This window comes from Macaca mulatta, chromosome 11, assembly GCF_049350105.2.
Source record: "Macaca mulatta isolate MMU2019108-1 chromosome 11, T2T-MMU8v2.0, whole genome shotgun sequence".
Lineage (NCBI taxonomy): Eukaryota > Metazoa > Chordata > Mammalia > Primates > Cercopithecidae > Macaca > Macaca mulatta.
Genome location: NC_133416.1, coordinates 26,363,980 through 26,376,371, shown reverse-complemented (window position 1 = coordinate 26,376,371; position 12,392 = coordinate 26,363,980). Strand labels below are relative to the sequence as shown.

Here is a 12,392-nt window from a genome sequence, read left to right as displayed (position 1 = left end):
TTTCACAGTACTTGAAGATATATACTCAAATGATTAAATTAGGTATTGATTAATCTTTCATCTATTTATTAACTTTAAAATACAGTTAAAGTGCCTAGTACTGTGTTTTATGCATGGTAGATGTTAAACAAACAACCTTAATGATTAATTTGGGGCTTTACAAGAGGACTTAACATTATTTAATGAGTACATAATATTTATTTTTAAAATTCAGTTTAAAATAAGTTACAAATTATTATTAACCAATACATCAAATAAAGCAAGTCTTACCGAATTTATTAGTTTGTCATTTGTCACAGGGACATTTTGAAATTTGGAGATGGTAGTTTTTGTAGCCAGGTACAAAAAATGTTATCTAATGTTATTATCTGCTTTTTATCTAGACTTCTTTATGATGTTTTCTGAGCATGTATAGCAATTTTATATTTCACCTGTGTTTTAATTTATATAAGGATCTTTCAATATTTTGTTCACCATTAGAGTTCGATCATGGGAACAGTTTGGAAAGTTATTGATTGCAGTTATCAATTATCAAGAAAAGTTGAATTTTGATAAAGAGATAATAAAGTGAGTGGTTTAAGGACTTTAAAAAATGTAGTTATGGTATTATATTGTAAATATGTAGCCTTTAATCATAAGAACCCAAATTCTTTTTTCTTCATGAAATTCTTAATTGACAGTATTTCTTAAGCACCAAATTGATCCCTCTGTCTGTCTCCTGAACTCAATAATTTGTCATTTTTCTGGCATATGATATTGCTAGTAAGTAATTTGAAGCTTATAATTTCAGTATCCTGATCATGACAATTTTTTTAAGGGATAGAGACACTGAAACTATATGAATATCTAAGATTAGTATCACTCAATTAAGAAGTATTCAGGGAGCCTTATGATATGCAAAACTCGGGACTCAAAAGATAGAGAAAGCCCTGTTTACCTATCCCACTGGGACAATCCAAACTGATCTTTGGGATTCTTCAGCTTTGGTATCTCTTATCCATTTGCAGCTACATCAGTTTTCCTACATGTCCAAATTCTGTAGTTTAAGAAATAATAATATTTGTGATTACTGGTAAAGAGAAAATATTTTTAACTTTAGAGTTGTACTTAGCTTATTAAATGCTTGTTATTTACAAAGTGTTTTCCCCTAATCATGAAGTATTCTAAGCATTCTGCTGTTTCCCCCAATCACTAGCATTTCCCCCAATCACAATTCTACCATTAAATGAATTTTTAATAAGCATTACAGGCATACAGCTTAAGTAAATATTTTATATTTGTAATGGAACATTGAAGCATTTATATTTTTAAGTTATCATAGAAGATTCATGTAGATTTTGAACAACCAAGGGCATTCTGCCTTATGACAGTGTAATAACAGTATGGTTACAATTACTTTGTTTCTACCATCTTCCAAGTATCTACTAGAATTTATAAGTGGTAAATTTGTGATCTTTTTACTTGGACCAGTTTCATCACAAACCATTTAATAGTTTAGAAAGTAAAGACTCAGAGATGTTAAGTAATTTATTTAAGGTTACACAGCAAGAAAGTTAGAACCATGGGTATTTTCAATACTGAATTCTGTTCATTTTTCAAAGTCTAGCTGCAAAAGAAGTCTATAACCTACATTTTTTCCTGTTTGCTGTTTTTTAAAATCTATATGTTCCCAGGAACATTGTCTTCCTGGGAAAATAATATTAACATAATTGAACCAGGACAATGAAAGAAACTGATCGGTTTGAACACATTGACATGAATTAAATTTTTAAGTAATTTAGAAAAATTGCTGTGTCTACCTAGTTTCCATAATAAGATTAAAATTAGCAAGGCTAGGAAACAAATGTTCACTTCTATTGTATCTGCATAGTTTAACTTCCGACAGAACTGAGACACTTTTGGTAGGACACAATAGGCATTTGATAAAAGTTTCTTGATTAAATGAATGACTTTTCCTTGATTAGGTTTCAGTGTTTCAATTTAATATTTTAAACTATACTCCTGGTACTTTTTCATTTAAAGAAATGTGAATGATTACAAAAGGGCTAGGGAAAATGAATATGTATATACTGTAGGATATGGACAAAATTTTTATTGATTTGAAAATGCTGAGATAATTCTACTATTAGTATACTAAGAGAAAGATTTTACCATTTTGCAACTATTTAAACTTTGACTACCTCAGGTATATATGTTTCCCCTCTTATTATTAAATGTGAATCATGTTGGATTTGTTAATATATAGGTGAGAATGTTTTATTTTTATTTTTTTCTGATTACAACAATGCTGCAGAGTTTTTTGTTTTTATAATCCAGTGAATTGAAGAACGGCCCTTTGCATCTAACTCATCTCAGTATTATCTATCAGTGTTGACTTTAGCAAGACCTTGGACAGTCACCACTACACAATATACTTTAAAGTTTTAAACACTGTTTGTTTTGGCTTGTTTTAGTCCAGCAATTGAGAAATTATTTAGTCATAGCCAATCTTACTTAGACACAGGAAAAACCATCAAATCATCATCTCCTTTTGAATCTGTGTTTTTTTTCGGGTGGCTACATTACTTCTGGGGATATTAAGTGACTCACATGTGTTGGGAAAACTCACAGTTTCCGTGACTGTTCACATTTTTTTACTTCAGTATTTACCATTAGAAGTGCTATTTTATCCTGGCAGGAATATGGGGAAAGGGAAGAGTTTCTTAATAAAATTATTATTGGATATCCTATGCATACAATACTGGTTATTTTCTCATTTGGAAACTAAGAAGAACATGTAGTGAATACACTGGTTTTAAAAAGCAGTGATAATTGTGAGAATAATAACTCTTAGTTTTTAATTAGATGTCCAGATAAAAACCATAGGGAATTCTGTAAGTTGGTTGAGCCTGATGTGATACACATCTGTAAACAGGACTGAGGCATTGTAAATATTGATAGAAGTATTGCAGCTCAGAAGACTCAGAAATAGTGGACAAACTGATTTCCACTCATTATCTACCACATACTATTCAAGAGTGAATAATACAAAGTTGAAAGGTTTTTTTTGAGAGGGGGACCTCAAATCTAAAACATGTAATTTCCCACTATAGGTAATGGATAAAAACATGTTTTTAATCTTCCTTTACTTAAATTATATTGTACTCTACCTGGACTACTTTTAACTCTTGAAATTAAAAAATACTAAGTAAAGTAGAGGTTGAAGTTCCCGTTGTGTCAATAGACCTCAAGAATGTGGCAGTATTTGGTTGTGTAATTAATTTGCTTCACAAAGTGAAGACCCCACCTTAGGATTTTTGGATCTGACACTGGAACTCCCCAAGCTCAGTCACATGTCATAAGACTAGTGAAATCCTGCTCTGTGGGTCACTGGGAATCACGATTGAGCAATTCCCTCTTTACTCCTGGTTTCTAGAATTGGTATTGTCACTGCTCCATTAGGTAGCAGGAAAGCCCAGGAGGGAAGAGTATGCAGAGCCAGTGAATTCCACATCCCTGCCACTGACAGAGCTTCCTGGGAACCCAAGACACGTGTTTTACTCTGAAGAAACTTCCACATTCACATGGTTTCTGGCTGGAAGAAAGGTTTATCTGGGACTCTTTCATCTCTATCTTCCTCTGTTAATTTTGGTAGGATTTTGCTTTTGCGTCTAGAAACTGTACGATTTATAGACGATAATTTTGTCGTATTTTAAGTCTTAATTTCTACTCCTTTCTCCTTTTGTATGTCTTTAGAGGTAACTGAGTGGCTTCAGAAAGCAACCTAAAGTATTTACATGCATGATTCATGCATGATTTTTTAATGCATTCAACTGTCAAGTTTGGGTTACTATCTTTATCAGTGTTCTGTGTAAAAAACTGCAGTTGGCCCAGTAATATTACCATTAAGACTCCAGCATGTAGTGCAAGTTAAGTGGGGAAGTGGTGTTGAAAATTGCTAGACAGACACCAATTAGTCTCTATTTTGAGCAAATATTTTAGTAAAAATGAATAAATAATTTTGTATTTGTAGATGTGTACAAGTGCACATTCATGACATGTAACATCTTTTCCTAAAATTTTATATTTAACTTTTGGAATAGAAATAAGTTTAAGACTGGGATATTTTGAATTTTTTAAGCTAAATGTTGCTTGAATGATCTATTTCACTGTATACTTACTTCTTAGTGCATTTGATATTTGCCAGTCTCCTTACCCACTTTCTCCAACTAGTACAACTATAATCATATGTGGAAAAATTTCAAGTCACTATATGGGCAGGTGGCTTTTTTCTTATTATTTTTTATCCATTTAACTCTTTTATCTATACATGGTTCACAGCAAGTCTATACCTTGGTTCGCATAATTATTGATTAAAATCATGGAATGTTTTTAGTATCTTTTAATGGGAGTTACTCTTGTGCTCTCAATGACAATTCCAAGAAATAGGTTTCAAGGTGGTGAATGTCTACCTATCAACCTATCTACTTAATAGGATTCAATCTTTTGCTGTCTGTATATCTGTTCTATGTATGTGTATATATGTTATTCATTTTAATTGTCTTAAGAGCATACTTGAATGCTGCAAGGGTCAGGCAGAGTTCAAATGATGGAAAAATGGTTTATTTTCTCCCTCCCCCTCCCCCTATCGCTAATGCTAACTGATGAAGAGTGCCTGCCGTGTCCTTCAATTTAAAGAGACAACCTTGTTCATTTGGAGGGTGTGAATGCCATTCTTGTGAAATACTGTAAATAGTAATTCACAAGAGAGTGACTTTTTTATTGCCTTTACATTGATAACATGCCTTGCAAAGACTTACAGTTATCCTGCTGAATTTAAGAGAGATAAGAATGGAATGTGTGTGTTAATTTAAACATCTGTACATACAATAAAAGGATTCTTTATTGTCAGGAAATCGGATCCTATTATACATGTTTACCAACATTAAATAACTTTTAAAGATGTTATCCAATATGTGAATATTGTATTACTTAGTTTTACCTCCTACTACCTTCCTGAAATATTGAGAGTAGGGCTATGATCATTATATAAATCACTGAGTTCACAGTTTATAGAAATGCATTTGAATCACATCTAGAAGCAGTCTGATTTGCCATAGCAGCATCAGGTGCAGAGCAAACCTTAGTGACTCAGGGACTGAGAATTGATGTCAACTATGTGAGGGGCACGGCTTACTGTGTATTGAATTCTTACACAGCTTATTACTTAGTTCAATAAAAATATAATGCCCACATATAAAACTGATTTGTGAACGTAAAAAGAGAAATATCAGTTACCTTGAAAATCAAGGTATTTGATTTGAAAATGAAGCTATATACCTTCGCAGTATCTAATTATTTTGTAAGGTACTGTAGAAACATTTGAGTATTTGAATGCCAAAAGCTGTTAAGTAAGTATAGTGTTGGAATATTTATATCATTTATACATGGAGCTACCCACGTCCTAAGGCCCAGGAGGCACTGGGCAATGGCTCACTGGGTTGTCATTAACTGTCATTATTGCTAGTAAAGTCAGCATCCTATTCATAAATATAAAGAAAAAATTAGTACTGAAAGTCACATCATTCTATATCACAGTATTTGTTTTGCTAACTAACTTATTGTTGGTGGTGCCAATTATATTGGCATTTTGAAATGTAGATGAATCTCAGTATTTTTATCACTTAAGTTAAAGCCTTTTATAAAAATTTTCTGCGTGTGTTGTATAATTTTCCTGTTCTCTAGGTTTCTCCTGGTGTGAAAAAACACCCACACACCTTACAAAAGATCTGCAGAGGATTTTTGTTTCTATCATAAATTTGATCATTCCTGAAAGGGACAGAGATCAACTCGGAAGGATAGTCACCCAGACATGAATGCAAATAGCTACCAGCTCAGAGTAAAACTTTCTCTAGCCTGAGAATTTGGTACTGTACAGTTAAATCATTCACATTTTTAATGAGAGAGGGAGAAGGCAGCAGGGAAAACAGTTGTAGAAATTTTAGTTGTATGAATTTGAAATATTTTTCAATTATATATAGTGAGGGAGATGCTTTTCTTTATTTTATTTTATTTATTTTTTTTTTGAGACGGAGTCTCGCTCTGTCGCCCGGGCTGGAGTGCAGTGGCCGGATCTCAGCTCACTGCAAGCTCCGCCTCCCAGGTTTACGCCATTCTCCTGCCTCAGCCTCCGGAGTAGCTGGGACTACAGGCGCCCGCCACCTCGCCCGGCTAGTTTTTTTTGTATTTTTTAGTAGAGACGGGGTTTCACCGTGTTAGCCAGGATGGTCTCGATCTCCTGACCTCGTGATCCGCCCGTCTCGGCCTCCCAAAGTGCTGGGATTACAGGCTTGAGCCACCGCGCCCGGCCTCTTTATTTTATTAAGAAACTATTTACATTTAAGTTCCAGAGGAGCTGAAGGAGTGTGATTTATTTTTTGACCTAATATGCTGATTGCATTTTCTTTATGATCACTATTCCTGGATGTTATATCATTTCATTTTGGTTTCTATCAAAAGAAGAAGTAACATTCCCACAGCTTTCTTCTATGTGGTTTCTTGATTGCTATCTTTCTTTGTTTTGGGGATGATTTGATTTATACATTGTTATAGCTTCAAGTGACCTGTTAGGAAATCCAGCTTTTATTTCTGATTTTGAATTCTTATTTGTAAACGATTATTTGTAACTCTTAATTGTTATAGGGATTCATGTGCCTACTGTGTGTATATAGAGAATATGCATGGCAGGCTGAAATGTAAACTGTGGTTGTTATCATTGATTAGCTTTTACCGAGTAAATCCATATAAAAGGACCAGAGTTGGTAAAATTAAAAAGTAGATCCCATTAAAATCATAAGGCATAGATACAAGTTGTCAAAAATAACTATATCAAGTTTTCTACCCTCAATGTCACTTAAAATATGCTCACAAAGGGCATCGCTGCCATCATATATTGTCTATTGAGCACTAATAATTTGCCAGGTACAGGAAAAAGCATTGCAAAGAAGTTACCATGATTTCAGACAAAAATGTGAAACAGGATTTGGGAGACTTTGAGCTTACATTGTCAGGAGACTCTGGGGTTTAGCATTCTGTTTCATGTGGAGACCCGCAGTTAATATGGTCCTTGTTGAAACTTAAAACAGCTCTATTAGTAGCTTGATTGAGAAGGGGGAAGAGGCCTAGAGTAAACAAAAATGTACGTTTTCAGGACAGCCTAATTGTATACAGTACATTTGCTTCCGCAGTTCCTTCTAATCCATCAAATAGTAAAACACACAAACACACAAATTTATTCTATTAAAGTAGATAAAATTGTTAGGTAAGTATAATACGTAGGCCACGAAGGGGGAATAGCATCTATTTAACAATTCTTTATTGTTAAGAGGATCATAGAAGTACTGTTGCCTGCCTGTTGCATTCAATCAAGTTGGGTAAAATACTGATTTGGAGGAAACTATGAAAGTATTTGCTTACATCTTAAAAAAAAAAAAAAAAAATTGTCCCGAGCATTGGTGATGAGAGTCCCAGGGGCAGAAGAGAACTCAGTTTTGAGAAGTGAAATAGTTATTGGTTCTCCTTTGCCCCCATTCCCATGTTTTACTTTGGTACAGCCCAGGAAAGCTGCATGGCAGTCGGAACTAATTGTAACTCACTCAGGAAAGTCTTCATTAGCACTGCCACACATGGTTACCAGATGTGCTGAGAGGCAAGAGAGAGGAGGGGCCAGGCATCCAGAGAGGGGAGAGAAACAAGTAGCTTCATTTTAAAAGTTAATAATCTGTCTTTTGTTTCCAAGTGCATTGTGTTAGAGAAATGAGAGAGAAGGGAGCTTTGGAAAATGAAATGCCTTCTCATTCACTCATTCTCTGGAAGCTGAATGGAATTCTTTGTCCTCTTCAAAAAATTAAAACTCTTGGTGACAATCAATCTGTTGGAGATTGATTGTCCAATCCACTGGAGAAAATTAAAATCACCTGGATTATCAAAACAGTTATGTTTCTCTAAAGTCTGAGACTGATAGTCCTAAATTTGGTGTCTTCAATTATAGACTGGACTTATAAAATATAGACTGGACTGACAGACTGATTATAGACTGGTCTTATTATGGCCTATAAAAAACACTGTCTTCAGATGACAAATCCCAACTAAGCATCATTGAAAACAAGCAAAAAAGGGAACTATATTGTGGTTTTGGCTATTCCTAATCCTGTCTGCGTCAGGCTAACATAAGGTAGCATTGTGTCTTCTTTTATACAACTGTGCTATTAGCAGTAATGAGTACTGATTCCAGACCATTGTGATTAAATATTTTATTTGTTCTACCTACTGGCAGATTTTCTGGAAATTTGAATTCATTCATATTCCCTGTGCTCAACAGAGATTAAATAAAATCACAAAGATTTCTACTGTTTCTGAAGGTGTTAATCACCATCTTCTTACTTACCTGTAAGCCGACATCAGTAGGTGTGGATTGCTTTAGAAGGCCGGTGAGAACCATCCTGTCTGGATTAAACTTCTGGTCCTCAAGATGGAACTTTTTGATGCTGCAGAAAATTGTAACTTTAAAAAATAACATGTGGAACTGAATTTTCACAAAAAGCATAGAAACTTTATTTTTTAAAGCCTGGATTGATACTTTTTTTTTTAAATGACTTTATAATGGTCCTGTGAGTTTCAAAGCACTTTTTAAAGTTAGACATGAAAAATCTTGAAAATTTATTGTCACACATAAATATTTTGTTAAAATCTTAAATTTTATAACTGAAAATCTCAAGACTGGCTAGGTATTTAACTTGCAATTTTAGGACAGTGACTTTTGGGGTGAGGTTTTGTTATTTTCATTCCTCTTTCTGCAAAATTGTTAAGTCATTTGGAAAACATATATAACAACAAATTAAAATAAGTTACTTCAACTGGCTTTGGAAAAACATGATTCAGATTCATTTTCTACTTGCCTACCTACTTTCTAAATGACCTCATGGTATTTCAACCTTTTGGGGAGTCATGAAACCATTTTAAATTTTGATTAAATCTGTAGACTTCCTTACTAATGTGCTTATACACAAACTTACAATGTAGTTCAAGATTCAAAATCCAACTTCCAGTTTGAAAATCCCAGTTTAGGGCAACAAAAAGTCCAAGTGTTACAAAGTGTGAAATATATAACCTGCTATATTTAATCCTAATAAGCAGCAGAAGAGAGTGTAGTTTGAAGGTAATTTCATTGAAAATAAAATATTCACTAACAGGTTTAGTTGCTACTATTAGAATGAGATGTCCCTACATTTAGTTTCCTTAGTTAAGTTTTAAATTTCTTTCAGATAATAACTATAACTTCTCTTTCACTTATATTTCCCATCGTGTTTAGTAGTTTTACCCACCTGGTACTTACCTGGCATGACCTGGTTGAATGAATGAATGAATGAATGAATGAGTTAATGTTAAATGTCATTTATAAGTAGCTACCACAGTTAACAGCAGGAAATGCTAGAAAACCAAATTAATTCTTCATACAAAATTTGCTATGAAATGTTATCTATAATTATAGATTTTAATCATTGAACAGGTAAAATATATTTGATGATAAATTTTTGTTATTTTCTATCCAAGCCTTAGTATAACAATATATTATTAACAATATATTATTAATCAATGTTGGCTGATTATATTATAGGTGAAATTATAAAAGGTACTCATGTTTTCAGGAAGCAAATTCAGTTAGATGGTCTTTTAAAATGAAGATTTTAATGGAATTTTAAGATAAGAGTGGTGTATGATAAAACCTATTTTTTTAAAACCGTGGCTTATGTTATTGTTCTTGTGCTGCCTATGGATTTTTTGTTTAAAAATCAAAACAGTGTTAAAACATTGTATATATTAGCTGTTACTATAATTTGCCCATAGTTATTTCCTCCCCAACAGTTTCAGTGTTATCAGTTATCAAATCTAGTCTACTTACTATTTAAGTGTTAATTTTTATTTAGTTCTCCTCTTCCCCACTCTAATTAAACTTAGGTTTCATCATTGCTTACTAATAGCAACAGCATTTTAAATAACTACCTGGCCTCCAGTTTATATTCAAATTTTCTCTGTTATAATCCTCGTAAAACATGTGTTTGACTATCTCACGCCTATGCTTAAAATAATTTTCTTCTATTTTCATTCTCTTATGGATAAAATTACAAAATTGCATTTGGGACCATAGAACTTTATAATGTGACTCCTGCCTCAGTTCTTGCCATTCTCCCTACATTATCTCCAGGCATACTCAATTACTAAGTTACTCCGAGTCTTTTTTTTTTTTTTTTTTTTAATGCTGCATGCCAATGATTCTCATTCTTCAGGATGTGTAAAAATAGGGCATTATATAACATTTTTATAGGTTAACACAGAGTGCTAAATTAAAATTTATAAATGACTTAAGATGACTACTAACTTGTAAGTTAGACACTAGTGTACATAGGATTCGAATCAGGAGAATTTTTAAACTATACTTTTTGACCATCAACTTCCCAACCTCCTTCATGCACCTTTGCAGCTCCTGGTAACCACCATTCTACTTTCTACTTCTGTCAGATCAACTTTTTGTGATTTCACATGTAAATTAGGTCATACAGTATTTGTCTTTCTGGGCCTAGCTCCTCCAGGTCCATTTATGTTGTTGCAAAATGATAGGATTTTCTTTTTTTTATGGTCAAATAATAGTCCATTATGTAGATGTACCACATTTTCTTTATCCATTCATCTATCATTGGACACAGGTTGACTCCATATCTTGGCTATTGTGAATAATGCTACAATAAACATAAGAGTGTAGATATCTTTTTAATATACTGATTTATTTTCCTTTGTATATATATAGCTAGTAGTGGGATTGCTGGATCATATGACAGTTCTATTTTTAACTTTTTAAATTTTTTGAAACCTCCATAATGTTTTCCATAATGGCTGTTCTAATATACATCCCCACCAACGGTGTACCGGGGGTTCCTTTTCTCTACATCCTCGCCAAGACTTGTTACCTTTTGTCTTTTTCATAATAGCATTCTAACAGGTGTGAGGTGATACCTCATTGTAGTTTTAATTTGCGTTCCCCTGATGATTAGTGATGTTGAGTGCTTTGTCATATACCCATTGACCATTTGCATGTGTTCTTTTAAGAAATGTCTGTTCAGGTTCTTTGCTATTTTTTAAATTTGATGATTTGTCTCGTTGCTATGAGCTGTTTTAGTTCCTGATCTGATTAAATATTAACAACTTATCAGATACAGGGTTTGCAAATATTGTCTCCCATTCCATAGGTTGTCTCTTTACTCTGTTGATTGTTTTCTTTGCTATGCAGAAGCTTTTTAGTTTGATATAATCCCGTTTGTCTATTTTTGCTTTTGTTGCCTGTGCTTCTGGTCATATCTGAAGAAGGATTGCCCAGATCAATGTGATGGAGCTTTTCCTGTGCATTTTTTTCTAGTAGGTTTGCAGTTTTGCATCTTACATTTAAGTCTTTCTTCTATTTTGAGTTTAGTTTCTATATAGTGTGAGATAAGGATCTAATGTCCTTCTTTTGCACATGGATATGCAGTTTCCCCAATGCTATTTATTGAAGAGATTATGTTTTCCTCATCATGTATTCTTGGCACTTTTGTCAAAAGTCAGTTGGCTGCAAATGTCTGGATTCATTTCTGGGATCTACGATGCCCCATTGGTCTACATGTCTATTTTTGTGCCAGTATCATTCTATTTTGATTACTATAACTTTGTAGTATATTTTAAAGTCAGGTAGTATGATGCTTTCAGTATGTTCTTTTTGCTGTAGATTTACTTGGCTATTTGAGGTTAGAGGAGAGTATTTTTATTAGTGAACTATCAAAAAAAAAAATAGTATTATTTGTGTTTTACAGAGTTGGCATAATATACCTACAAAGAGCATACTTTCTAGAGCCAGATGGGCTCAATTCAAACCCAGGCCCCTTCGTTATTTACTATGTGACTGAGTAACTTAATCCTCTGTGCTTCAAATTATCTTCAGTAAAATGAAGGTGAAAACAACACCTACCTCATAAGGTCACAATGAGAATGAAAGGCATTAATACACATGAAGCAGTGAGAACTGAGCCTGGCACATATGAAGCGCTACATAGATATGGTTAATTTACAATATTAACATTTCTTTACTCTTCCATTACATATAACTATCCAAAGATACCTTACTGAACAAAATGTTAAACGTTGGCTGTCTTCCTATTAAAAAAATAATTTCATCTTCAAACTAGTATATTTTGAAATTTGTTATGGCTTCTTTCCTAATTCCTTCTTCTTTCATGAACTTAAAAAAGCATAAGGACTTATAAGTAATATGAGAAGGCAATGATCAACATTTCTGAAAAATGAAAATAAATGCTATGAGTAGCTTT

At 33.3% G+C, this 12,392-nt stretch overlaps 1 protein-coding gene across 24 annotated transcripts in view; it reads left to right on the top strand.

Annotated features, from left to right (window-relative positions):
• SOX5 (SRY-box transcription factor 5) overlaps positions 1-12,392 on the top strand; it is a 1,030,085-nt gene that overhangs the window by 525,157 nt on the left and 492,536 nt on the right. The window lies entirely within an intron of this gene.